Genomic DNA, 24,221 nt, shown 5'->3' with positions numbered 1-24,221 from the left:
AGAGTAAAGGTCTGTTCTTCTTCTCTTCTTAAAACTTAGTCCCCCATAGTAGATTCAATCACCAAATAAATGTCCTGATTGATTAATTTGCCTTAGCATTTCTTAGATTTGCCATATTGCTATATTTGAGAAAAAGTTTTCTATGTATGCCATATAGAGAAATGCTGCATCAGCCAAAGGATGACATTTTTGTTTATTCCTAACATGGATTTAAAAATTCTCTGTTTTGTATGTGTCTATGATGTTCTCTAGCAAGCTTCAAGGGCTGCTAACTGTAGCCAATGCATTCATCCCAGACTTCATGCACTTTGCCGCTGGATAAAATCCCTTCTTGGCATTTCTTGTAGGACAACAAGAGAAAGCACAAGGCCAATATGGGGATCGAACCCATGACCTTGGCGTTACTAGCACCACACTCTAACCAACTGAGCTAACCGGCCAAACATAAAAGCATCAGCAAACACAAAAATGCCAAATGTAGCTAAAACAGGAGAACATTCAGTATTTCAAAGATCAGCAATATTGAGTAGAGGAAGACTCTCTAATAATGGGTTCCATGGTGTAATGGTGAGCACTTTGGACTTTGAATCCAGTAATCTGATTTCAAATCTTGGTGGGACCTAACTTTGTTCAATTTCCTTAAAGTTGAATTTTAGGATAGCTTATCTATATTTAAACTTTGTATAAATCCCATCATCTTCAGTGGTTTCTTTACTCCAAACTAATTTTGAAGCTGTTTCAAATCAGTTTTCAACTGGAGAGATGTTTGTCAAACATTTGGAAATAGGAAAAGTTGCAATAAGAATGCAGTGATCCATCACTTGTGCTATGGTTTTAAGATATTCTGGTTTTAAGAATTTTCTTCTTCAGTGTGCACTAATAAGAGTAAAGGTCTGTTCTTCTTCTCTTCTTAAAACTTAGTCCCCCATAGTAGATTCAATCACCAAATAAATGTCCTGATTGATTAATTTGCCTTAGCATTTCTTAGATTTGCCATATTGCTATATTTGAGAAAACGTTTTCTATGTATGCCATATAGAGAAATGCTGCATCAGCCAAAGGATGACATTTTTGTTTATTCCTAACATGGATTTAAAAATTCTCTGTTTTGTATGTGTCTATGACGTTCTCTAGCAAGCTTCAAGGGCTGCTAACTGTAGCCAATGCAATCATCCCACACTTCATGCACTGGATAAAATCCCTTCTTGGCATTTCTTGTAGGACAACAAGAAAAAGCACAAGGTCCATATGGGGATCGAACCCATGACCTTGGCGTTAATAGCACCACACTCTAACCAACTGAGCTAACCGGCCAAACATAAAAGCATCAGCAAACACAAAAATGCCAAATGTACCTAAAACAGGAGAACATTCAGTATTTCAAAGATCAGCAATATTGAGTAGAGGAAGACTCTCTAATAATGGGTTCCATGGTGTAATGGTGAGCACTTTGGACTTTGAATCCAGTAATCTGATTTCAAATCTTGGTGGGACCTAACTTTGTTCAATTTCCTTAAAGTTGAATTTTAGGATAGCTTATCTATATTTAAACTTTGTATAAATCCCATCATCTTCAGTGTTTTTTTTACTCCAAACTAATTTTGAAGCTGTTTCAAGTCAGTTTTCAACTGGAGAGATGTTTGTCAAACATTTGGAAATAGGAAAAGTTGCAATAAGAATGCAGTGATCCATCACTTGTGCTATGGTTTTAAGATATTCTGGTTTTTAGAATTTTCTTCTTCAGTGTGCACTAATGAGCGTAAAGGTCTGTTCTTCTTCTCTTCTTAAAACTTAGTCCCCCATAGTAGATTCAATCACCAAATAAATGTCCTGATTGATTAATTTGCCTTAGCATTTCTTAGATTTGCCATATTGCTATATTTGAGAAAACGTTTTCTATGTATGCCATATAGAGAAATGCTGCATCAGCCAAAGGATGACATTTTTCTTTATTCCTAACATGGATTTAAAAATTCTCTGTTTTGTATGTGTCTATGATGTTCTCTAGCAAGCTTCAAGGGCTGCTAACTGTAGCCAATGCAATCATCCCACACTTCATGCACTGGATAAAATCCCTTCTTGGCATTTCTTGTAGGACAACAAGAAAAAGCACAAGGTCCATATGGGGATCGAACCCATGACCTTGGCGTTATTAGCACCACACTCTAACCAATTGAGCTAACCGGCCAAACATAAAAGCATCAGCAAACTCAAAAATGCCAAATGTACCTAAAACAGGAGAACATTCAGTATTTCAAAGATCAGCAATATTGAGTAGAGGAAGACTCTCGAACTATGGGTTCCATGGTGTAATGGTGAGCACTTTGGACTTTGAATCCAGTAATCTGATTTCAAATCTTGGTGGGACCTAACTTTGTTCAATTTCCTTAAAGTTGAATTTTAGGATAGCTTATCTATATTTAAACTTTGTATAAATCCCATCATCTTCAGTGGTTTTTTTACTCCAAACTAATTTTGAAGCTGTTTCAAATCAGTTTTCAACTGGAGAGATGTTTGTCAAACATTTGGAAATAGGAAAAGTTGCAATAAGAATGCAGTGATCCATCACTTGTGCTATGGTTTTAAGATATTCTGGTTTTAAGAATTTTCTTCTTCAGTGTGCACTAATAAGAGTAAAGGTCTGTTCTTCTTCTCTTCTTAAAACTTAGTCCCCCATAGTAGATTCAATCACCAAATAAATGTCCTGATTGATTAATTTGCCTTAGCATTTCTTAGATTTGCCATATTGCTATATTTGAGAAAACGTTTTCTATGTATGCCATATAGAGAAATGCTGCATCAGCCAAAGGATGACATTTTTGTTTATTCCTAACATGGATTTAAAAATTCTCTGTTTTGTATGTGTCTATGACGTTCTCTAGCAAGCTTCAAGGGCTGCTAACTGTAGCCAATGCAATCATCCCACACTTCATGCACTGGATAAAATCCCTTCTTGGCATTTCTTGTAGGACAACAAGAAAAAGCACAAGGTCCATATGGGGATCGAACCCATGACCTTGGCGTTAATAGCACCACACTCTAACCAACTGAGCTAACCGGCCAAACATAAAAGCATCAGCAAACACAAAAATGCCAAATGTACCTAAAACAGGAGAACATTCAGTATTTCAAAGATCAGCAATATTGAGTAGAGGAAGACTCTCTAATAATGGGTTCCATGGTGTAATGGTGAGCACTTTGGACTTTGAATCCAGTAATCTGATTTCAAATCTTGGTGGGACCTAACTTTGTTCAATTTCCTTAAAGTTGAATTTTAGGATAGCTTATCTATATTTAAACTTTGTATAAATCCCATCATCTTCAGTGTTTTTTTTACTCCAAACTAATTTTGAAGCTGTTTCAAGTCAGTTTTCAACTGGAGAGATGTTTGTCAAACATTTGGAAATAGGAAAAGTTGCAATAAGAATGCAGTGATCCATCACTTGTGCTATGGTTTTAAGATATTCTGGTTTTTAGAATTTTCTTCTTCAGTGTGCACTAATGAGCGTAAAGGTCTGTTCTTCTTCTCTTCTTAAAACTTAGTCCCCCATAGTAGATTCAATCACCAAATAAATGTCCTGATTGATTAATTTGCCTTAGCATTTCTTAGATTTGCCATATTGCTATATTTGAGAAAAAGTTTTCTATGTATGCCATATAGAGAAATGCTGCATCAGCCAAAGGATGACATTTTTGTTTATTCCTAACATGGATTTAAAAATTCTCTGTTTTGTATGTGTCTATGATGTTCTCTAGCAAGCTTCAATGGCTGCTAACTGTAGCCAATGCATTCATCCCACACTTCATGCACTGGATAAAATCCCTTCTTGGCATTTCTTGTAGGACAACAAGAGAAAGCACAAGGCCAATATGGGGATCGAACCCATGACCTTGGCGTTATTAGCACCACACTCTAACCAACTGAGCTAACCGGCCAAACATAAAAGCATCAGCAAACACAAAAATGCCAAATGTAGCTAAAACAGGAGAACATTCAGTATTTCAAAGATCAGCAATATTGAGTAGAGGAAGACTCTCTAATAATCGGTTCCATGGTGTAATGGTGAGCACTTTGGACTTTGAATCCAGTAATCTGATTTCAAATCTTGGTGGGACCTAACTTTGTTCAATTTCCTTAAAGTTGAATTTTAGGATAGCTTATCTATATTTAAACTTTGTATAAATCCCATCATCTTCAGTGGTTTCTTTACTCCAAACTAATTTTGAAGCTGTTTCAAATCAGTTTTCAACTGGAGAGATGTTTGTCAAACATTTGGAAATAGGAAAAGTTGCAATAAGAATGCAGTGATCCATCACTTGTGCTATGGTTTTAAGATATTCTGGTTTTAAGAATTTTCTTTTTCAGTGTGCACTAATGAGAGTAAAGGTCTGTTCTTCTTCTCTTCTTAAAACTTAGTCCCCCATAGTAGATTCAATCACCAAATAAATGTCCTGATTGATTAATTTGCCTTAGCATTTCTTAGATTTGCCATATTGCTATATTTGAGAAAAAGTTTTCTATGTATGCCATATAGAGAAATGCTGCATCAGCCAAAGGATGACATTTTTGTTTATTCCTAACATGGATTTAAAAATTCTCTGTTTTGTATGTGTCTATGATGTTCTCTAGCAAGCTTCAAGGGCTGCTAACTGTAGCCAATGCAATCATCCCACACTTCATGCACTGGATAAAATCCCTTCTTGGCATTTCTTGTAGGACAACAAGAAAAAGCACAAGGTCCATATGGGGATCGAACCCATGACCTTGGCGTTATTAGCACCACACTCTAACCAATTGAGCTAACCGGCCAAACATAAAAGCATCAGCAAACTCAAAAATGCCAAATGTACCTAAAACAGGAGAACATTCAGTATTTCAAAGATCAGCAATATTGAGTAGAGGAAGACTCTCGAACTATGGGTTCCATGGTGTAATGGTGAGCACTTTGGACTTTGAATCCAGTAATCTGATTTCAAATCTTGGTGGGACCTAACTTTGTTCAATTTCCTTAAAGTCGAATTTTAGGATAGCTTATCTATATTTAAACTTTGTATAAATCCCATCATCTTCAGTGGTTTCTTTACTCCAAACTAATTTTGAAACTGTTTCAAATCAGTTTTCAACTGGAGAGATGTTTGTCAAACATTTGGAAATAGGAAAAGTTGCAATAAGAATGCAGTGATCCATCACTTGTGCTATGGTTTTAAGATATTCTGGTTTTAAGAATTTTCTTCTTCAGTGTGCACTAATGAGAGTAAAGGTCTGTTCTTCTTCTCTTCTTAAAACTTAGTCCCCCATAGTAGATTCAATCACCAAATAAATGTCCTGATTGATTAATTTGCCTTAGCATTTCTTAGATTTGCCATATTGCTATATTTGAGAAAAAGTTTTCTATGTATGCCATATAGAGAAATGCTGCATCAGCCAAAGGATGACATTTTTGTTTATTCCTAACATGGATTTAAAAATTCTCTGTTTTGTATGTGTCTATGATGTTCTCTAGCAAGCTTCAAGGGCTGCTAACTGTAGCCAATGCAATCAGCCCACACTTCATGCACTGGATAAAATCCCTTCTTGGCATTTCTTGTAGGACAACAAGAAAAAGCACAAGGTCCATATGGGGATCGAACCCATGACCTTGGCGTTATTAGCACCACACTCTAACCAACTGAGCTAACCGGCCAAACATAAAAGCATCAGCAAACTCAAAAATGCCAAATGTACCTAAAACAGGAGAACATTCAGTATTTCAAAGATCAGCAATATTGAGTAGAGGAAGACTCTCTAATAATGGGTTCCATGGTGTAATGGTGAGCACTTTGGACTTTGAATCCAGTAATCTGATTTCAAATCTTGGTGGGACCTAACTTTGATCAATTTCCTTAAAGTTGAATTTTAGGATAGCTTATCTATATTTAAACTTTGTATAAATCCCATCATCTTCAGTGTTTTTTTTACTCCAAACTAATTTTGAAGCTGTTTCAAGTCAGTTTTCAACTGGAGAGATGTTTGTCAAACATTTGGAAATAGGAAAAGTTGCAATAAGAATGCAGTGATCCATCACTTGTGCTATGGTTTTAAGATATTCTGGTTTTTAGAATTTTCTTCTTCAGTGTGCACTAATGAGCGTAAAGGTCTGTTCTTCTTCTCTTCTTAAAACTTAGTCCCCCATAGTAGATTCAATCACCAAATAAATGTCCTGATTGATTAATTTGCCTTAGCATTTCTTAGATTTGCCATATTGCTATATTTGAGAAAAAGTTTTCTATGTATGCCATATAGAGAAATGCTGCATCAGCCAAAGGATGACATTTTTGTTTATTCCTAACATGGATTTAAAAATTCTCTGTTTTGTATGTGTCTATGATGTTCTCTAGCAAGCTTCAATGGCTGCTAACTGTAGCCAATGCATTCATCCCACACTTCATGCACTGGATAAAATCCCTTCTTGGCATTTCTTGTAGGACAACAAGAAAAAGCACATGGCCCGTATGGGGATCGAACCCATGAACCCACGCTCTAACCAACTGAGCTAACCGGCCAAACATAAAAGCATCAGCAAACACAAAAATGCCAAATGTACCTAAAACAGGAGAACATTCAGTATTTCAAAGATCAGCAATATTGAGTAGAGGAAGATTCTCTAATAATGGGTTCCATGGTGTAATTGTAAGCACTTTGGACTTTGAATCCAGTAATCTGATTTCAAATCTTGGTGGGAACTAACTTTGTTCAATTTCCTTAAAGTTGAATTTTAGGATAGCTTATCTATATTTAAACTTTGTATAAATCCCATCATCTTCAGTGGTTTCTTTACTCCAAACTAATTTTGAAGCTGTTTCAAGTCAGTTTTCAACTGGAGAGATGTTTGTCAAACATTTGGAAATAGGAAAAGTTGCAATAAGAATGCAGTGATCCATCACTTGTGCTATGGTTTTAAGATATTCTGGTTTTAAGAATTTTCTTCTTCAGTGTGCACTAATGAGAGTAAAGGTCTGTTCTTCTTCTCTTCTTAAAACTTAGTCCCCCATAGTAGATTCAATCACCAAATAAATGTCCTGATTGATTAATTTGCCATAGCATTTCTTAGATTTGCCATATTGCTATATTTGAGAAAACGTTTTCTATGTATGCCATATAGAGAAATGCTGCATCAGCCAAAGGATGACATTTTTCTTTATTCCTAACATGGATTTAAAAATTCTCTGTTTTGTATGTGTCTATGATGTTCTCTAGCAAGCTTCAAGGGCTGCTAACTGTAGCCAATGCAATCATCCCACACTTCATGCACTGGATAAAATCCCTTCTTGGCATTTCTTGTAGGACAACAAGAAAAAGCACAAGGTCCATATGGGGATCGAACCCATGACCTTGGCGTTATTAGCACCACACTCTAACCAACTGAGCTAACCGGCCAAACATAAAAGCGTCAGCAAACACAAAAATGCCAAATGTACCTAAAACAGGAGAACATTCAGTATTTCAAAGATCAGCAATATTGAGTAGAGGAAGACTCTCTAATAATGGGTTCCATGGTGTAATGGTGACCACTTTGGACTTTGAATCCAGTAATCTGATTTCAAATCTTGGTGGGACCTAACTTTGTTCAATTTCCTTAAAGTTGAATTTTAGGATAGCTTATCTATATTTAAACTTTGTATAAATCCCATCATCTTCAGTGTTTTTTTACTCCAAACTAATTTTGAAGCTGTTTCAAGTCAGTTTTCAACTGGAGAGATGTTTGTCAAACATTTGGAAATAGGAAAAGTTGCAATAAGAATGCAGTGATCCATCACTTGTGCTATGGTTTTAAGATATTCTGGTTTTTAGAATTTTCTTCTTCAGTGTGCACTAATGAGCGTAAAGGTCTGTTCTTCTTCTCTTCTTAAAACTTAGTCCCCCATAGTAGATTCAATCACCAAATAAATGTCCTGATTGATTAATTTGCCTTAGCATTTCTTAGATTTGCCATATTGCTATATTTGAGAAAAAGTTTTCTATGTATGCCATATAGAGAATTGCTGCATCAGCCAAAGGATGACATTTTTGTTTATTCCTAACATGGATTTAAAAATTCTCTGTTTTGTATGTGTTTATGATGTTCTCTCGCAAGTTTCAAGGGCTGCTAACTGTAGCCAATGCATTCATCCCAGACTTCATGCACTTTGCCGCTGGATAAAATCCCTTCTTGGCATTTCTTGTAGGACAACAAGAGAAAGCACAAGGCCAATATGGGGATCGAACCCATGACCTTGGCGTTATTAGCACCACACTCTAACCAACTGAGCTAACCGGCCAAACATAAAAGCATCAGCAAACACAAAAATGCCAAATGTAGCTAAAACAGGAGAACATTCAGTATTTCAAAGATCAGCAATATTGAGTAGAGGAAGACTCTCTAATAATGGGTTCCATGGTGTAATGGTGAGCACTTTGGACTTTGAATCCAGTAATCTGATTTCAAATCTTGGTGGGACCTAACTTTGTTCAATTTCCTTAAAGTTGAATTTTAGGATAGCTTATCTATATTTAAACTTTGTATAAATCCCATCATCTTCAGTGGTTTCTTTACTCCAAACTAATTTTGAAGCTGTTTCAAATCAGTTTTCAACTGGAGAGATGTTTGTCAAACATTTGGAAATAGGAAAAGTTGCAATAAGAATGCAGTGATCCATCACTTGTGCTATGGTTTTAAGATATTCTGGTTTTAAGAATTTTCTTTTTCAGTGTGCACTAATGAGAGTAAAGGTCTGTTCTTCTTCTCTTCTTAAAACTTAGTCCCCCATAGTAGATTCAATCACCAAATAAATGTCCTGATTGATTAATTTGCCTTAGCATTTCTTAGATTTGCCATATTGCTATATTTGAGAAAAAGTTTTCTATGTATGCCATATAGAGAAATGCTGCATCAGCCAAAGGATGACATTTTTGTTTATTCCTAACATGGATTTAAAAATTCTCTGTTTTGTATGTGTCTATGATGTTCTCTAGCAAGCTTCAATGGCTGCTAACTGTAGCCAATGCATTCATCCCACACTTCATGCACTGGATAAAATCCCTTCTTGGCATTTCTTGTAGGACAACAAGAAAAAGCACATGGCCCGTATGGGGATCGAACCCATGAACCCACGCTCTAACCAACTGAGCTAACCGGCCAAACATAAAAGCATCAGCAAACACAAAAATGCCAAATGTACCTAAAACAGGAGAACATTCAGTATTTCAAAGATCAGCAATATTGAGTAGAGGAAGATTCTCTAATAATGGGTTCCATGGTGTAATTGTAAGCACTTTGGACTTTGAATCCAGTAATCTGATTTCAAATCTTGGTGGGAACTAACTTTGTTCAATTTCCTTAAAGTTGAATTTTAGGATAGCTTATCTATATTTAAACTTTGTATAAATCCCATCATCTTCAGTGGTTTCTTTACTCCAAACTAATTTTGAAGCTGTTTCAAGTCAGTTTTCAACTGGAGATATGTTTGTCAAACATCTGGAAATAGGAAAAGTTGCAATAAGAATGCTGTGATCCATCACTTGTGCTATGGTTTTAAGATATTCTGGTTTTAAGAATTTTCTTCTTCAGTGTGCACTAATGAGAGTAAAGGTCTGTTCTTCTTCTCTTCTTAAAACTTAGTCCCCCATAGTAGATTCAATCACCAAATAAATGTCCTGATTGATTAATTTGCCTTAGCATTTCTTAGATTTGCCATATTGCTATATTTGAGAAAAAGTTTTCTATGTATGCCATATAGAGAAATGCTGCATCAGCCAAAGGATGACATTTTTGTTTATTCCTAACATGGATTTAAAAATTCTCTGTTTTGTATGTGTCTATGATGTTCTCTAGCAAGTTTCAAGGGCTGCTAACTGTAGCCAATGCATTCATCCCAGACTTCATGCACTTTGCCGCTGGATAAAATCCCTTCTTGGCATTTCTTGTAGGACAACAAGAAAAAGCACATGGCCCATATGGGGGTCGAACAAATGACCTTGGCGTTATTAGCACCACACTCTAACCAACTGAGCTAACCGGCCAAACATAAAAGCATCAGCAAACTCAAAAATGCCAAATGTACCTAAAACAGGAGAACATTCAGTATTTCAAAGATCAGCAATATTGAGTAGAGGAAGACTCTAGAACAATGGGTTCCATGGTGTAATGGTGAGCACTTTGGACTTTGAATCCAGTAATCTGATTTCAAATCTTGGTGGGACCTAACTTTGTTCAATTTCCATAAAGTTGAATTTTAGGATAGCTTATCTATATTTAAACTTTGTATAAATCCCATCATCTTCAGTGGTTTCTTTACTCCAAACTAATTTTTAAACTGTTTCAAATCAGTTTTCAACTGGAGAGATGTTTGTCAAACATTTGGAAATAGGAAAAGTTGCAATAAGAATGCAGTGATCCATCACTTGTGCTATGGTTTTAAGATATTCTGGTTTTAAGAATTTTCTTCTTCAGTTTGCACTAATGAGAGTAAAGGTCTGTTCTTCTTCTCTTCTTAAAACTTAGTCCCCCATAGTAGATTCAATCACCAAATAAATGTCCTGATTGATTAATTTGCCTTAGCATTTCTTAGATTTGCCATATTGCTATATTTGAGAAAAAGTTTTCTATGTATGCCATATAGAGAAATGCTGCATCAGCCAAAGGATGACATTTTTGTTTATTCCTAACATGGATTTAAAAATTCTCTGTTTTGTATGTGTCTATGATGTTCTCTAGCAAGCTTCAAGGGCTGCTAACTGTAGCCAATGCAATCATCCCACACTTCATGCACTGGATAAAATCCCTTCTTGGCATTTCTTGTAGGACAACAAGAAAAAGCACAAGGTCCATATGGGGATCGAACCCATGACCTTGGCGTTATTAGGACCACACTCTAACCAACTGAGCTAACCGGCCAAACATAAAAGCATCAGCAAACACAAAAATGCCAAATGTACCTAAAATAGGAGAACATTCAGTATTTCAAAGATCAGCAATATTGAGTAGAGGAAGACTCTCTAATAATGGGTTCCATGGTGTAATGGTGAGCACTTTGGACTTTGAATCCAGTAATCTGATTTCAAATCTTGGTGGGACCTAACTTTGTTCAATTTCCTTAAAGTTGAATTTTAGGATAGCTTATCTATATTTAAACTTTGTATAAATCCCATCATCTTCAGTTTTTTTTTTACTCCAAACTAATTTTGAAGCTGTTTCAAGTCAGTTTTCAACTGGAGAGATGTTTGTCAAACATTTGGAAATAGGAAAAGTTGCAATAAGAATGCAGTGATCCATCACTTGTGCTATGGTTTTAAGATATTCTGGTTTTTAGAATTTTCTTCTTCAGTGTGCACTAATGAGCGTAAAGGTCTGTTCTTCTTCTCTTCTTAAAACTTAGTCCCCCATAGTAGATTCAATCACCAAATAAATGTCCTGATTGATTAATTTGCCTTAGCATTTCTTAGATTTGCCATATTGCTATATTTGAGAAAAAGTTTTCTATGTATGCCATATAGAGAAATGCTGCATCAGCCAAAAGATGACATTTTTGTTTATTCCTAACATGGATTTAAAAATTCTCTGTTTTGTATGTGTCTATGATGTTCTCTAGCAAGCTTCAATGGCTGCTAACTGTAGCCAATGCATTCATCCCACACTTCATGCACTGGATAAAATCCCTTCTTGGCATTTCTTGTAGGACAACAAGAAAAAGCACATGGCCCGTATGGGGATCGAACCCATGAACCCACACTCTAACCAACTGAGCTAACCGGCCAAACATAAAAGCATCAGCAAACACAAAAATGCCAAATGTACCTAAAACAGGAGAACATTCAGTATTTCAAAGATCAGCAATATTGAGTAGAGGAAACCTCTCGAACAATGGGTTCCATGGTGTAATGGTGAGCACTTTGGACTTTGAATCCAGTAATCTGATTTCAAATCTTGGTGGGACCTAACTTTGTTCAATTTCCTTAAAGTTGAATTTTAGGATAGCTTATCTATATTTAAACTTTGTATAAATCCCATCATCTTCAGTGGTTTCTTTACTCCAAACTAATTTTGAAACTGTTTCAAATCAGTTTTCAACTGGAGAGATGTTTGTCAAACATTTGGAAATAGGAAAAGTTGCAATAAGAATGCAGTGATCCATCACTTGTGCTATGGTTTTAAGATATTCTGGTTTTAAGAATTTTCTTCTTCAGAGAGCACTAATGAGAGTAAAGGTCTGTTCTTCTTCTCTTCTTAAAACTTAGTCCCCCATAGTAGATTCAATCACCAAATAAATGTCCTGATTGATTAATTTACCTTAGCATTTCTTAGATTTGCCATATTGCTATATTTGAGAAAAAGTTTTCTATGTATGCCATATAGAGAAATGCTGCATCAGCCAAAGGATGACATTTTTGTTTATTCCTAACATGGATTTAAAAATTCTCTGTTTTGTATGTGTCTATGATGTTCTCTAGCAAGTTTCAAGGGCTGCTAACTGTAGCCAATGCATTCATCCCAGACTTCATGCACTTTGCCGCTGGATAAAATCCCTTCTTGGCATTTCTTGTAGGACAACAAGAAAAAGCACATGGCCCATATGGGGATCGAACAAATGACCTTGGCGTTATTAGCACCACACTCTAACCAACTGAGCTAACCGGCCAACATAAAAGCATCAGCAAACACAAAAATGCCAAATGTACCTAAAACAGGAGAACATTCAGTATTTCAAAGATCAGCAATATTGAGTAGAGGAAGACTCTCGAACAATGGGTTCCATGGTGTAATGGTGAGCACTTTGGACTTTGAATCCAGTAATCTGATATCAAATCTTGGTGGGACCTAACTTTGTTCAATTTCCTTAAAGTTGAATTTTAGGATAGCTTATCTATATTTAAACTTTGTATAAATCCCATCATCTTCAGTGGTTTCTTTACTCCAAACTAATTTTGAAACTGTTTCAAATCAGTTTTCAACTGGAGAGATGTTTGTCAAACATTTGAAAATAGGAAAAGTTGCAATAAGAATGCAGTGATCCATCACTTGTGCTATGGTTTTAAGATATTCTGGTTTTAAGAATTTTCTTCTTCAGTGTGCACTAATGAGAGTAAAGGTCTGTTCTTCTTCTCTTCTTAAAACTTAGTCCCCCATAGTAGATTCAATCACCAAATAAATGTCCTGATTGATTAATTTGCCTTAGCATTTCTTAGATTTGCCATATTGCTATATTTGAGAAAAAGTTTTCTATGTATGCCATATAGAGAAATGCTGCATCAGCCAAAGGATGACATTTTTGTTTATTCCTAACATGGGTTTAAAATTTCTCTGTTTTGTATGTGTTTATGATGTTCTCTAGCAAGTTTCAAGGGCTGCTAACTGTAGCCAATGCATTCATCCCAGACTTCATGCACTTTGCCGCTGGATAAAATCCCTTCTTGGCATTTCTTGTAGGACAACAAGAAAAAGCACATGGCCCGTATGGGGATCGAACACATGACCTTGGCGTTATTAGCACCACGCTCTAACCAACTGAGCTAACCGGCCAAACATAAAGGCATCAGCAAACACAAAAATGCCAAATGTACATAAAACAGGAGAACATTCAGTATTTCAAAGATCAGCAATATTGAGTAGAGGAAGACTCTCGAACAATGGGTTCCATGGTGTAATGGTGAGCACTTTGGACTTTGAATCCAGTAATCTGATTTCAAATCTTGGTGGGACCTAACTTTGTTCAATTTCCTTAAAGTTGAATTTTAGGATAGCTTATCTATATTTAAACTTTGTATAAATCCCATCATCTTCAGTGGTTTCTTTACTCCAAACTAATTTTGAAACTGTTTCAAATCAGTTTTCAACTGGAGAGATGTTTGTCAAACATTTGGAAATAGGAAAAGTTGCAATAAGAATGCAGTGATCCATCACTTGTGCTATGGTTTTAAGATATTCTGGTTTTAAGAATTTTCTTCTTCAGAGAGCACTAATGAGAGTAAAGGTCTGTTCTTCTTCTCTTCTTAAAACTTAGTCCCCCATAGTAGATTCAATCACCAAATAAATGTCCTGATTGATTAATTTACCTTAGCATTTCTTAGATTTGCCATATTGCTATATTTGAGAAAAAGTTTTCTATGTATGCCATATAGAGAAATGCTGCATCAGCCATAGGATGACATTTTTGTTTATTCCTAACATGGATTTAAAAATTCTCTGTTTTGTATGTGTCTATGATGTTCTCTAGCAAGTTTCAAGGGCTGCTAACTGTAGCCAATGCATTCATCCCAGACTTCATGCACTTTGCCGCTGGATAAAATCCCTTCTTGGCATTTCTTGTAGGACAACAAGAAAAAGCACATGGCCCATATGGGGATCGAACAAATGACCTTGGCGTTATTAGCACCACACTCTAACCAACTGAGCTAACCGGCCAACATAAAAGCATCAGCAAACACAAAAATGCCAAATGTACCTAAAACAGGAGAACATTCAGTATTTCAAAGATCAGCAATATTGAGTAGAGGAAGACTCTCGAACAATGGGTTCCATGGTGTAATGGTGAGCACTTTGGACTTTGAATCCAGTAATCTGATATCAAATCTTGGTGGGACCTAACTTTGTTCAATTTCCTTAAAGTTGAATTTTAGGATAGCTTATCTATATTTAAACTTTGTATAAATCCCATCATCTTCAGTGGTTTCTTTACTCCAAACTAATTTTGAAACTGTTTCAAATCAGTTTTCAACTGGAGAGATGTTTGTCAAACATTTGAAAATAGGAAAAGTTGCAATAAGAATGCAGTGATCCATCACTTGTGCTATGGTTTTAAGATATTCTGGTTTTAAGAATTTTCTTCTTCAGTGTGCACTAATGAGAGTAAAGGTCTGTTCTTCTTCTCTTCTTAAAACTTAGTCCCCCATAGTAGATTCAATCACCAAATAAATGTCCTGATTGATTAATTTGCCTTAGCATTTCTTAGATTTGCCATATTGCTATATTTGAGAAAAAGTTTTCTATGTATGCCATATAGAGAAATGCTGCATCAGCCAAAGGATGACATTTTTGTTTATTCCTAACATGGGTTTAAAATTTCTCTGTTTTGTATGTGTTTATGATGTTCTCTAGCAAGTTTCAAGGGCTGCTAACTGTAGCCAATGCATTCATCCCAGACTTCATGCACTTTGCCGCTGGATAAAATCCCTTCTTGGCATTTCTTGTAGGACAACAAGAAAAAGCACATGGCCCGTATGGGGATCGAACACATGACCTTGGCGTTATTAGCACCACGCTCTAACCAACTGAGCTAACCGGCCAAACATAAAGGCATCAGCAAACACAAAAATGCCAAATGTACATAAAACAGGAGAACATTCAGTATTTCAAAGATCAGCAATATTGAGTAGAGGAAGACTCTCGAACTATGGGTTCCATGGTGTAATGGTAAGCACTTTGGACTTTGAATCCAGTAATCTGATTTCAAATCTTGGTGGGACCTAACTTTGTTCAATTTCCTTAAAGTTGAATTTTAGGATAGCTTATCTATATTTAAACTTTGTATAAATCCCATCATCTTCAGTGGTTTCTTTACTCCAAACTAATTTTTAAACTGTTTCAAATCAGTTTTCAACTGGAGAGATGTTTGTCAAACATTTGGAAATAGGAAAAGTTGCAATAAGAATGCAGTGATCCATCACTTGTGCTATGGTTTTAAGATATTCTGGTTTTAAGAATTTTCTTCTTCAGTTTGCACTAATGAGAGTAAAGGTCTGTTCTTCTTCTCTTCTTAAAACTTAGTCCCCCATAGTAGATTCAATCACCAAATAAATGTCCTGATTGATTAATTTGCCTTAGCATTTCTTAGATTTGCCATATTGCTATATTTGAGAAAAAGTTTTCTATGTATGCCATATAGAGAAATGCTGCATCAGCCAAAGGATGACATTTTTGTTTATTCCTAACATGGATTTAAAAATTCTCTGTTTTGTATGTGTCTATGATGTTCTCTAGCAAGCTTCAAGGGCTGCTAACTGTAGCCAATGCAATCATCCCACACTTCATGCACTGGATAAAATCCCTTCTTGGCATTTCTTGTAGGACAACAAGAAAAAGCACAAGGTCCATATGGGGATCGAACCCATGACCTTGGCGTTATTAGGACCATACTCTAACCAACTGAGCTAACCGGCCAAACATAAAAGCATCAGCAAACACAAAAATGCCAAATGTACCTAAAATAGGAGAACATTCAGTATTTCAAAGATCAGCAATATTGAGTAGAGGAAGACTCTCTAATAATGGGTTCCATGGTGTAATGGTGAGCACTTTGGACTTTGAATCCAGTAATCTGATTTCAAATCTTGGTGGGACCTAACTTTGTTCAATTTCCTTAAAGTTGAATTTTAGGATAGCTTATCTATATTTAAACTTTGTATAAATCCCATCATCTTCAGTTTTTTTTTTACTCCAAACTAATTTTGAAGCTGTTTCAAGTCAGTTTTCAACTGGAGAGATGTTTGTCAAACATTTGGAAATAGGAAAAGTTGCAATAAGAATGCAGTGATCCATCACTTGTGCTATGGTTTTAAGATATTCTGGTTTTTAGAATTTTCTTCTTCAGTGTGCACTAATGAGCATAAAGGTCTGTTCTTCTTCTCTTCTTAAAACTTAGTCCCCCATAGTAGATTCAATCACCAAATAAATGTCCTGATTGATTAATTTGCCTTAGCATTTCTTAGATTTGCCATATTGCTATATTTGAGAAAAAGTTTTCTATGTATGCCATATAGAGAAATGCTGCATCAGCCAAAAGATGACATTTTTGTTTATTCCTAACATGGATTTAAAAATTCTCTGTTTTGTATGTGTCTATGATGTTCTCTAGCAAGCTTCAATGGCTGCTAACTGTAGCCAATGCATTCATCCCACACTTCATGCACTGGATAAAATCCCTTCTTGGCATTTCTTGTAGGACAACAAGAAAAAGCACATGGCCCGTATGGGGATCGAACCCATGAACCCACACTCTAACCAACTGAGCTAACCGGCCAAACATAAAAGCATCAGCAAACACAAAAATGCCAAATGTACCTAAAACAGGAGAACATTCAGTATTTCAAAGATCAGCAATATTGAGTAGAGGAAGACTCTCGAACAATGGGTTCCATGGTGTAATGGTGAGCACTTTGGACTTTGAATCCAGTAATCTGATTTCAAATCTTGGTGGGACCTAACTTTGTTCAATTTCCTTAAAGTTGAATTTTAGGATAGCTTATCTATATTTAAACTTTGTATAAATCCCATCATCTTCAGTGGTTTCTTTACTCCAAACTAATTTTGAAACTGTTTCAAATCAGTTTTCAACTGGAGAGATGTTTGTCAAACATTTGGAAATAGGAAAAGTTGCAATAAGAATGCAGTGATCCATCACTTGTGCTATGGTTTTAAGATATTCTGGTTTTAAGAATTTTCTTCTTCAGAGAGCACTAATGAGAGTAAAGGTCTGTTCTTCTTCTCTTCTTAAAACTTAGTCCCCCATAGTAGATTCAATCACCAAATAAATGTCCTGATTGATTAATTTATCTTAGCATTTCTTAGATTTGCCATATTGCTATATTTGAGAAAAAGTTTTCTATGTATGCCATATAGAGAAATGCTGCATCAGCCAAAGGATGACATTTTTGTTTATTCCTAACATGGATTTAAAAATTCTCTGTTTTGTATGTGTCTATGATGTTCTCTAGCAAGTTTCAAGGGCTGCTAACTGTAGCCAATGCATTCATCCCAGACTTCATGCACTTTGCCGCTGGATAAAATCCCTTCTTGGCATTTCTTGTAGGACAACAAGAAAAAGCACATGGCCCATATGGGGATCGAACAAATGACCTTGGCGTTATTAGCACCACACTCTAACCAACTGAGCTAACCGGCCAACATAAAAGCATCAGCAAACACAAAAATGCCAAATGTACCTAAAACAGGAGAACATTCAGTATTTCAAAGATCAGCAATATTGAGTAGAGGAAGACTCTCGAACAATGGGTTCCATGGTGTAATGGTGAGCACTTTGGACTTTGAATCCAGTAATCTGATATCAAATCTTGGTGGGACCTAACTTTGTTCAATTTCCTTAAAGTTGAATTTTAGGATAGCTTATCTATATTTAAACTTTGTATAAATCCCATCATCTTCAGTGGTTTCTTTACTCCAAACTAATTTTGAAACTGTTTCAAATCAGTTTTCAACTGGAGAGATGTTTGTCAAACATTTGAAAATAGGAAAAGTTGCAATAAGAATGCAGTGATCCATCACTTGTGCTATGGTTTTAAGATATTCTGGTTTTAAGAATTTTCTTCTTCAGAGAGCACTAATGAGAGTAAAGGTCTGTTCTTCTTCTCTTCTTAAAACTTAGTCCCCCATAGTAGATTCAATCACCAAATAAATGTCCTGATTGATTAATTTACCTTAGCATTTCTTAGATTTGCCATATTGCTATATTTGAGAAAAAGTTTTCTATGTATGCCATATAGAGAAATGCTGCATCAGCCAAAGGATGACATTTTTGTTTATTCCTAACATGGATTTAAAAATTCTCTGTTTTGTATGTGTCTATGATGTTCTCTAGCAAGTTTCAAGGGCTGCTAACTGTAGCCAATGCATTCATCCCAGACTTCATGCACTTTGCCGCTGGATAAAATCCCTTCTTGGCATTTCTTGTAGGACAACAAGAAAAAGCACATGGCCCATATGGGGATCGAACAAATGACCTTGGCGTTATTAGCACCACACTCTAACCAACTGAGCTAACCGGCCAACATAAAAGCATCAGCAAACACAAAAATGCCAAATGTACCTAAAACAGGAGAACATTCAGTATTTCAAAGATCAGCAATATTGAGTAGAGGAAGACTCTCGAACAATGGGTTCCATGGTGTAATGGTGAGCACTTTGGACTTTGAATCCAGTAATCTGATATCAAATCTTGGTGGGACCTAACTTTGTTCAATTTCCTTAAAGTTGAATTTTAGGATAGCTTATCTATATTTAAACTTTGTATAAATCCCATCATCTTCAGTGGTTTCTTTACTCCAAACTAATTTTTAAACTGTTTCAAATCAGTTTTCAACTGGAGAGATGTTTGTCAAACATTTGAAAATAGGAAAAGTTGCAATAAGAATGCAGTGATCCATCACTTGTGCTATGGTTTTAAGATATTCTGGTTTTAAGAATTTTCTTCTTCAGTGTGCACTAATGAGAGTAAAGGTCTGTTCTTCTTCTCTTCTTAAAACTTAGTCCCCCATAGTAGATTCAATCACCAAATAAATGTCCTGATTGATTAATTTGCCTTAGCATTTCTTAGATTTGCCATATTGCTATATTTGAGAAAAAGTTTTCTATGTATGCCATATAGAGAAATGCTGCATCAGCCAAAGGATGACATTTTTGTTTATTCCTAACATGGGTTTAAAATTTCTCTGTTTTGTATGTGTTTATGATGTTCTCTAGCAAGTTTCAAGGGCTGCTAACTGTAGCCAATGCATTCATCCCAGACTTCATGCACTTTGCCGCTGGATAAAATCCCTTCTTGGCATTTCTTGTAGGACAACAAGAAAAAGCACATGGCCCGTATGGGGATCGAACACATGACCTTGGCGTTATTAGCACCACGCTCTAACCAACTGAGCTAACCGGCCAAACATAAAGGCATCAGCAAACACAAAAATGCCAAATGTACATAAAACAGGAGAACATTCAGTATTTCAAAGATCAGCAATATTGAGTAGAGGAAGACTCTCGAACTATGGGTTCCATGGTGTAATGGTAAGCACTTTGGACTTTGAATCCAGTAATCTGATATCAAATCTTGGTGGGACCTAACTTTGTTCAATTTCCTTAAAGTTGAATTTTAGGATAGCTTATCTATATTTAAACTTTGTATAAATCCCATCATCTTCAGTGGTTTCTTTACTCCAAACTAATTTTGAAACTGTTTCAAATCAGTTTTCAACTGGAGAGATGTTTGTCAAACATTTGAAAATAGGAAAAGTTGCAATAAGAATGCAGTGATCCATCACTTGTGCTATGGTTTTAAGATATTCTGGTTTTAAGAATTTTCTTCTTCAGTGTGCACTAATGAGAGTAAAGGTCTGTTCTTCTTCTCTTCTTAAAACTTAGTCCCCCATAGTAGATTCAATCACCAAATAAATGTCCTGATTGATTAATTTGCCTTAGCATTTCTTAGATTTGCCATATTGCTATATTTGAGAAAAAGTTTTCTATGTATGCCATATAGAGAAATGCTGCATCAGCCAAAGGATGACATTTTTGTTTATTCCTAACATGGGTTTAAAATTTCTCTGTTTTGTATGTGTTTATGATGTTCTCTAGCAAGTTTCAAGGGCTGCTAACTGTAGCCAATGCATTCATCCCAGACTTCATGCACTTTGCCGCTGGATAAAATCCCTTCTTGGCATTTCTTGTAGGACAACAAGAAAAAGCACATGGCCCATATGGGGATCGAACACATGACCTTGGCGTTATTAGCACCACGCTCTAACCAACTGAGCTAACCGGCCAAACATAAAGGCGTCAGCAAACACAAAAATGCCAAATGTACATAAAACAGGAGAACATTCAGTATTTCAAAGATCAGCAATATTGAGTAGAGGAAGACTCTCGAACAATGGGTTCCATGGTGTAATGGTGAGCACTTTGGACTTTGAATCCAGTAATCTGATTTCAAATCTTGGTGGGACCTAACTTTGTTCAATTTCCTTAAAGTTGAATTTTAGGATAGCTTATCTATATTTAAACTTTGTATAAATCCCATCATCTTCAGTGGTTTCTTTACTCCAAACTAATTTTGAAACTGTTTCAAATCAGTTTTCAACTGGAGAGATGTTTGTCAAACATTTGGAAATAGGAAAAGTTGCAATAAGAATGCAGTGATCCATCACTTGTGCTATGGTTTTAAGATATTCTGGTTTTAAGAATTTTCTTCTTCAGAGAGCACTAATGAGAGTAAAGGTCTGTTCTTCTTCTCTTCTTAAAACTTAGTCCCCCATAGTAGATTCAATCACCAAATAAATGTCCTGATTGATTAATTTACCTTAGCATTTCTTAGATTTGCCATATTGCTATATTTGAGAAAAAGTTTTCTATGTATGCCATATAGAGAAATGCTGCATCAGCCAAAGGATGACATTTTTGTTTATTCCTAACATGGATTTAAAAATTCTCTGTTTTGTATGTGTCTATGATGTTCTCTAGCAAGTTTCAAGGGCTGCTAACTGTAGCCAATGCATTCATCCCAGACTTCATGCACTTTGCCGCTGGATAAAATCCCTTCTTGGCATTTCTTGTAGGACAACAAGAAAAAGCACATGGCCCATATGGGGATCGAACAAATGACCTTGGCGTTATTAGCACCACGCTCTAACCAACTGAGCTAACCGGCCAAACATAAAGGCATCAGCAAACACAAAAATGCCAAATGTACATAAAACAGGAGAACATTCAGTATTTCAAAGATCAGCAATATTGAGTAGAGGAAGACTCTCGAACAATGGGTTCCATGGTGTAATGGTGAGCACTTTGGACTTTGAATCCAGTAATCTGATTTCAAATCTTGGTGGGACCTAACTTTGTTCAATTTCCTTAAAGTTGAATTTTAGGATAGCTTATCTATATTTAAACTTTGTATAAATCCCATCATCTTCAGTGGTTTCTTTACTCCAAACTAATTTTGAAACTGTTTCAAATCAGTTTTCAACTGGAGAGATGTTTGTCAAACATTTGGAAATAGGAAAAGTTGCAATAAGAATGCAGTGATCCATCACTTGTGCTATGGTTTTAAGATATTCTGGTTTTAAGAATTTTCTTCTTCAGAGAGCACTAATGAGAGTAAAGGTCTGTTCTTCTTCTCTTCTTAAAACTTAGTCCCCCATAGTAGATTCAATCACCAAATAAATGTCCTGATTGATTAATTTGCCTTAGCATTTCTTAGATTTGCCATATTGCTATATTTGAGAAAAAGTTTTCTATGTATGCCATATAGAGAAATGCTGCATCAGCCAAAGGATGACATTTTTGTTTATTCCTAACATGGGTTTAAAATTTCTCTGTTTTGTATGTGTTTATGATGTTCTCTAGCAAGTTTCAAGGGCTGCTAACTGTAGCCAATGCATTCATCCCAGACTTCATGCACTTTGCCGCTGGATAAAATCCCTTCTTGGCATTTCTTGTAGGACAACAAGAAAAAGCACATGGCCCATATGGGGATCGAACACATGACCTTGGCGTTATTAGCACCACGCTCTAACCAACTGAGCTAACCGGCCAAACATAAAGGCATCAGCAAACACAAAAATGCCAAATGTACATAAAACAGGAGAACATTCAGTATTTCAAAGATCAGCAATATTGAGTAGAGGAAGACTCTCGAACTATGGGTTCCATGGTGTAATGGTAAGCACTTTGGACTTTGAATCCAGTAATCTGATTTCAAATCTTGGTGGGACCTAACTTTGTTCAATTTCCTTAAAGTTGAATTTTAGGATAGCTTATCTATATTTAAACTTTGTATAAATCCCATCATCTTCAGTGGTTTCTTTACTCCAAACTAATTTTTAAACTGTTTCAAATCAGTTTTCAACTGGAGAGATGTTTGTCAAACATTTGGAAATAGGAAAAGTTGCAATAAGAATGCAGTGATCCATCACTTGTGCTATGGTTTTAAGATATTCTGGTTTTAAGAATTTTCTTCTTCAGTTTGCACTAATGAGAGTAAAGGTCTGTTCTTCTTCTCTTCTTAAAACTTAGTCCCCCATAGTAGATTCAATCACCAAATAAATGTCCTGATTGATTAATTTGCCTTAGCATTTCTTAGATTTGCCATATTGCTATATTTGAGAAAAAGTTTTCTATGTATGCCATATAGAGAAATGCTGCATCAGCCAAAGGATGACATTTTTGTTTATTCCTAACATGGATTTAAAAATTCTCTGTTTTGTATGTGTCTATGATGTTCTCTAGCAAGCTTCAAGGGCTGCTAACTGTAGCCAATGCAATCATCCCACACTTCATGCACTGGATAAAATCCCTTCTTGGCATTTCTTGTAGGACAACAAGAAAAAGCACAAGGTCCATATGGGGATCGAACCCATGACCTTGGCGTTATTAGGACCACACTCTAACCAACTGAGCTAACCGGCCAAACATAAAAGCATCAGCAAACACAAAAATGCCAAATGTACCTAAAATAGGAGAACATTCAGTATTTCAAAGATCAGCAATATTGAGTAGAGGAAGACTCTCTAATAATGGGTTCCATGGTGTAATGGTGAGCACTTTGGACTTTGAATCCAGTAATCTGATTTCAAATCTTGGTGGGACCTAACTTTGTTCAATTTCCTTAAAGTTGAATTTTAGGATAGCTTATCTATATTTAAACTTTGTATAAATCCCATCATCTTCAGTTTTTTTTTTACTCCAAACTAATTTTGAAGCTGTTTCAAGTCAGTTTTCAACTGGAGAGATGTTTGTCAAACATTTGGAAATAGGAAAAGTTGCAATAAGAATGCAGTGATCCATCACTTGTGCTATGGTTTTAAGATATTCTGGTTTTTAGAATTTTCTTCTTCAGTGTGCACTAATGAGCATAAAGGTCTGTTCTTCTTCTCTTCTTAAAACTTAGTCCCCCATAGTAGATTCAATCACCAAATAAATGTCCTGATTGATTAATTTGCCATAGCATTTCTTAGATTTGCCATATTGCTATATTTGAGAAAAAGTTTTCTATGTATGCCATATAGAGAAATGCTGCATCAGCCAAAAGATGACATTTTTGTTTATTCCTAACATGGATTTAAAAATTCTCTGTTTTGTATGTGTCTATGATGTTCTCTAGCAAGCTTCAATGGCTGCTAACTGTAGCCAATGCATTCATCCCACACTTCATGCACTGGATAAAATCCCTTCTTGGCATTTCTTGTAGGACAACAAGAAAAAGCACATGGCCCGTATGGGGATCGAACCCATGAACCCACACTCTAACCAACTGAGCTAACCGGCCAAACATAAAAGCATCAGCAAACACAAAAATGCCAAATGTACCTAAAACAGGAGAACATTCAGTATTTCAAAGATCAGCAATATTGAGTAGAGGAAGACTCTCGAACAATGGGTTCCATGGTGTAATGGTGAGCACTTTGGACTTTGAATCCAGTAATCTGATTTCAA

The 24,221-nt window shown here is 35.9% G+C and overlaps 10 non-coding genes across 10 annotated transcripts; all 10 read right to left on the bottom strand.

The window, feature by feature from the left end:
• Positions 1–366: 366 nt before the first annotated feature.
• Positions 367–440, bottom strand: TRNAT-AGU (transfer RNA threonine (anticodon AGU)). Its single transcript has one exon. It is a non-coding gene; the product is annotated as a tRNA-Thr (tRNA).
• Positions 441–1,240: 800 nt separating this feature from the next.
• On the bottom strand, positions 1,241–1,314 carry TRNAN-AUU (transfer RNA asparagine (anticodon AUU)). The gene has a single exon. It is a non-coding gene; the product is annotated as a tRNA-Asn (tRNA).
• Positions 1,315–2,988: 1,674 nt separating this feature from the next.
• On the bottom strand, positions 2,989–3,062 carry TRNAN-AUU (transfer RNA asparagine (anticodon AUU)). The gene has a single exon. It is a non-coding gene; the product is annotated as a tRNA-Asn (tRNA).
• Positions 3,063–3,862: 800 nt separating this feature from the next.
• Positions 3,863–3,936, bottom strand: TRNAI-AAU (transfer RNA isoleucine (anticodon AAU)). Its single transcript has one exon. It is a non-coding gene; the product is annotated as a tRNA-Ile (tRNA).
• Positions 3,937–8,224: 4,288 nt separating this feature from the next.
• Positions 8,225–8,298, bottom strand: TRNAI-AAU (transfer RNA isoleucine (anticodon AAU)). Its single transcript has one exon. It is a non-coding gene; the product is annotated as a tRNA-Ile (tRNA).
• Positions 8,299–13,461: 5,163 nt separating this feature from the next.
• TRNAI-AAU (transfer RNA isoleucine (anticodon AAU)) lies at positions 13,462–13,535 on the bottom strand. The gene has a single exon. It is a non-coding gene; the product is annotated as a tRNA-Ile (tRNA).
• A 1,689-nt stretch (positions 13,536–15,224) lies between these two features.
• Positions 15,225–15,298, bottom strand: TRNAI-AAU (transfer RNA isoleucine (anticodon AAU)). The gene has a single exon. It is a non-coding gene; the product is annotated as a tRNA-Ile (tRNA).
• Positions 15,299–19,601: 4,303 nt separating this feature from the next.
• On the bottom strand, positions 19,602–19,675 carry TRNAI-AAU (transfer RNA isoleucine (anticodon AAU)). The gene has a single exon. It is a non-coding gene; the product is annotated as a tRNA-Ile (tRNA).
• An 808-nt stretch (positions 19,676–20,483) lies between these two features.
• On the bottom strand, positions 20,484–20,557 carry TRNAI-AAU (transfer RNA isoleucine (anticodon AAU)). The gene has a single exon. It is a non-coding gene; the product is annotated as a tRNA-Ile (tRNA).
• Positions 20,558–22,247: 1,690 nt separating this feature from the next.
• Positions 22,248–22,321, bottom strand: TRNAI-AAU (transfer RNA isoleucine (anticodon AAU)). Its single transcript has one exon. It is a non-coding gene; the product is annotated as a tRNA-Ile (tRNA).
• Positions 22,322–24,221: the final 1,900 nt, after the last annotated feature.

The sequence above is a fragment of the Taudactylus pleione genome, unplaced genomic scaffold, assembly GCF_031769625.1.
Source record: "Taudactylus pleione unplaced genomic scaffold, aTauple2 ptg000085l, whole genome shotgun sequence".
NCBI lineage: Eukaryota > Metazoa > Chordata > Amphibia > Anura > Myobatrachidae > Taudactylus > Taudactylus pleione.
The sequence above is the reverse complement of the archived record's forward strand: the minus strand, read 5'-3'. Positions and strand labels throughout refer to the sequence as shown.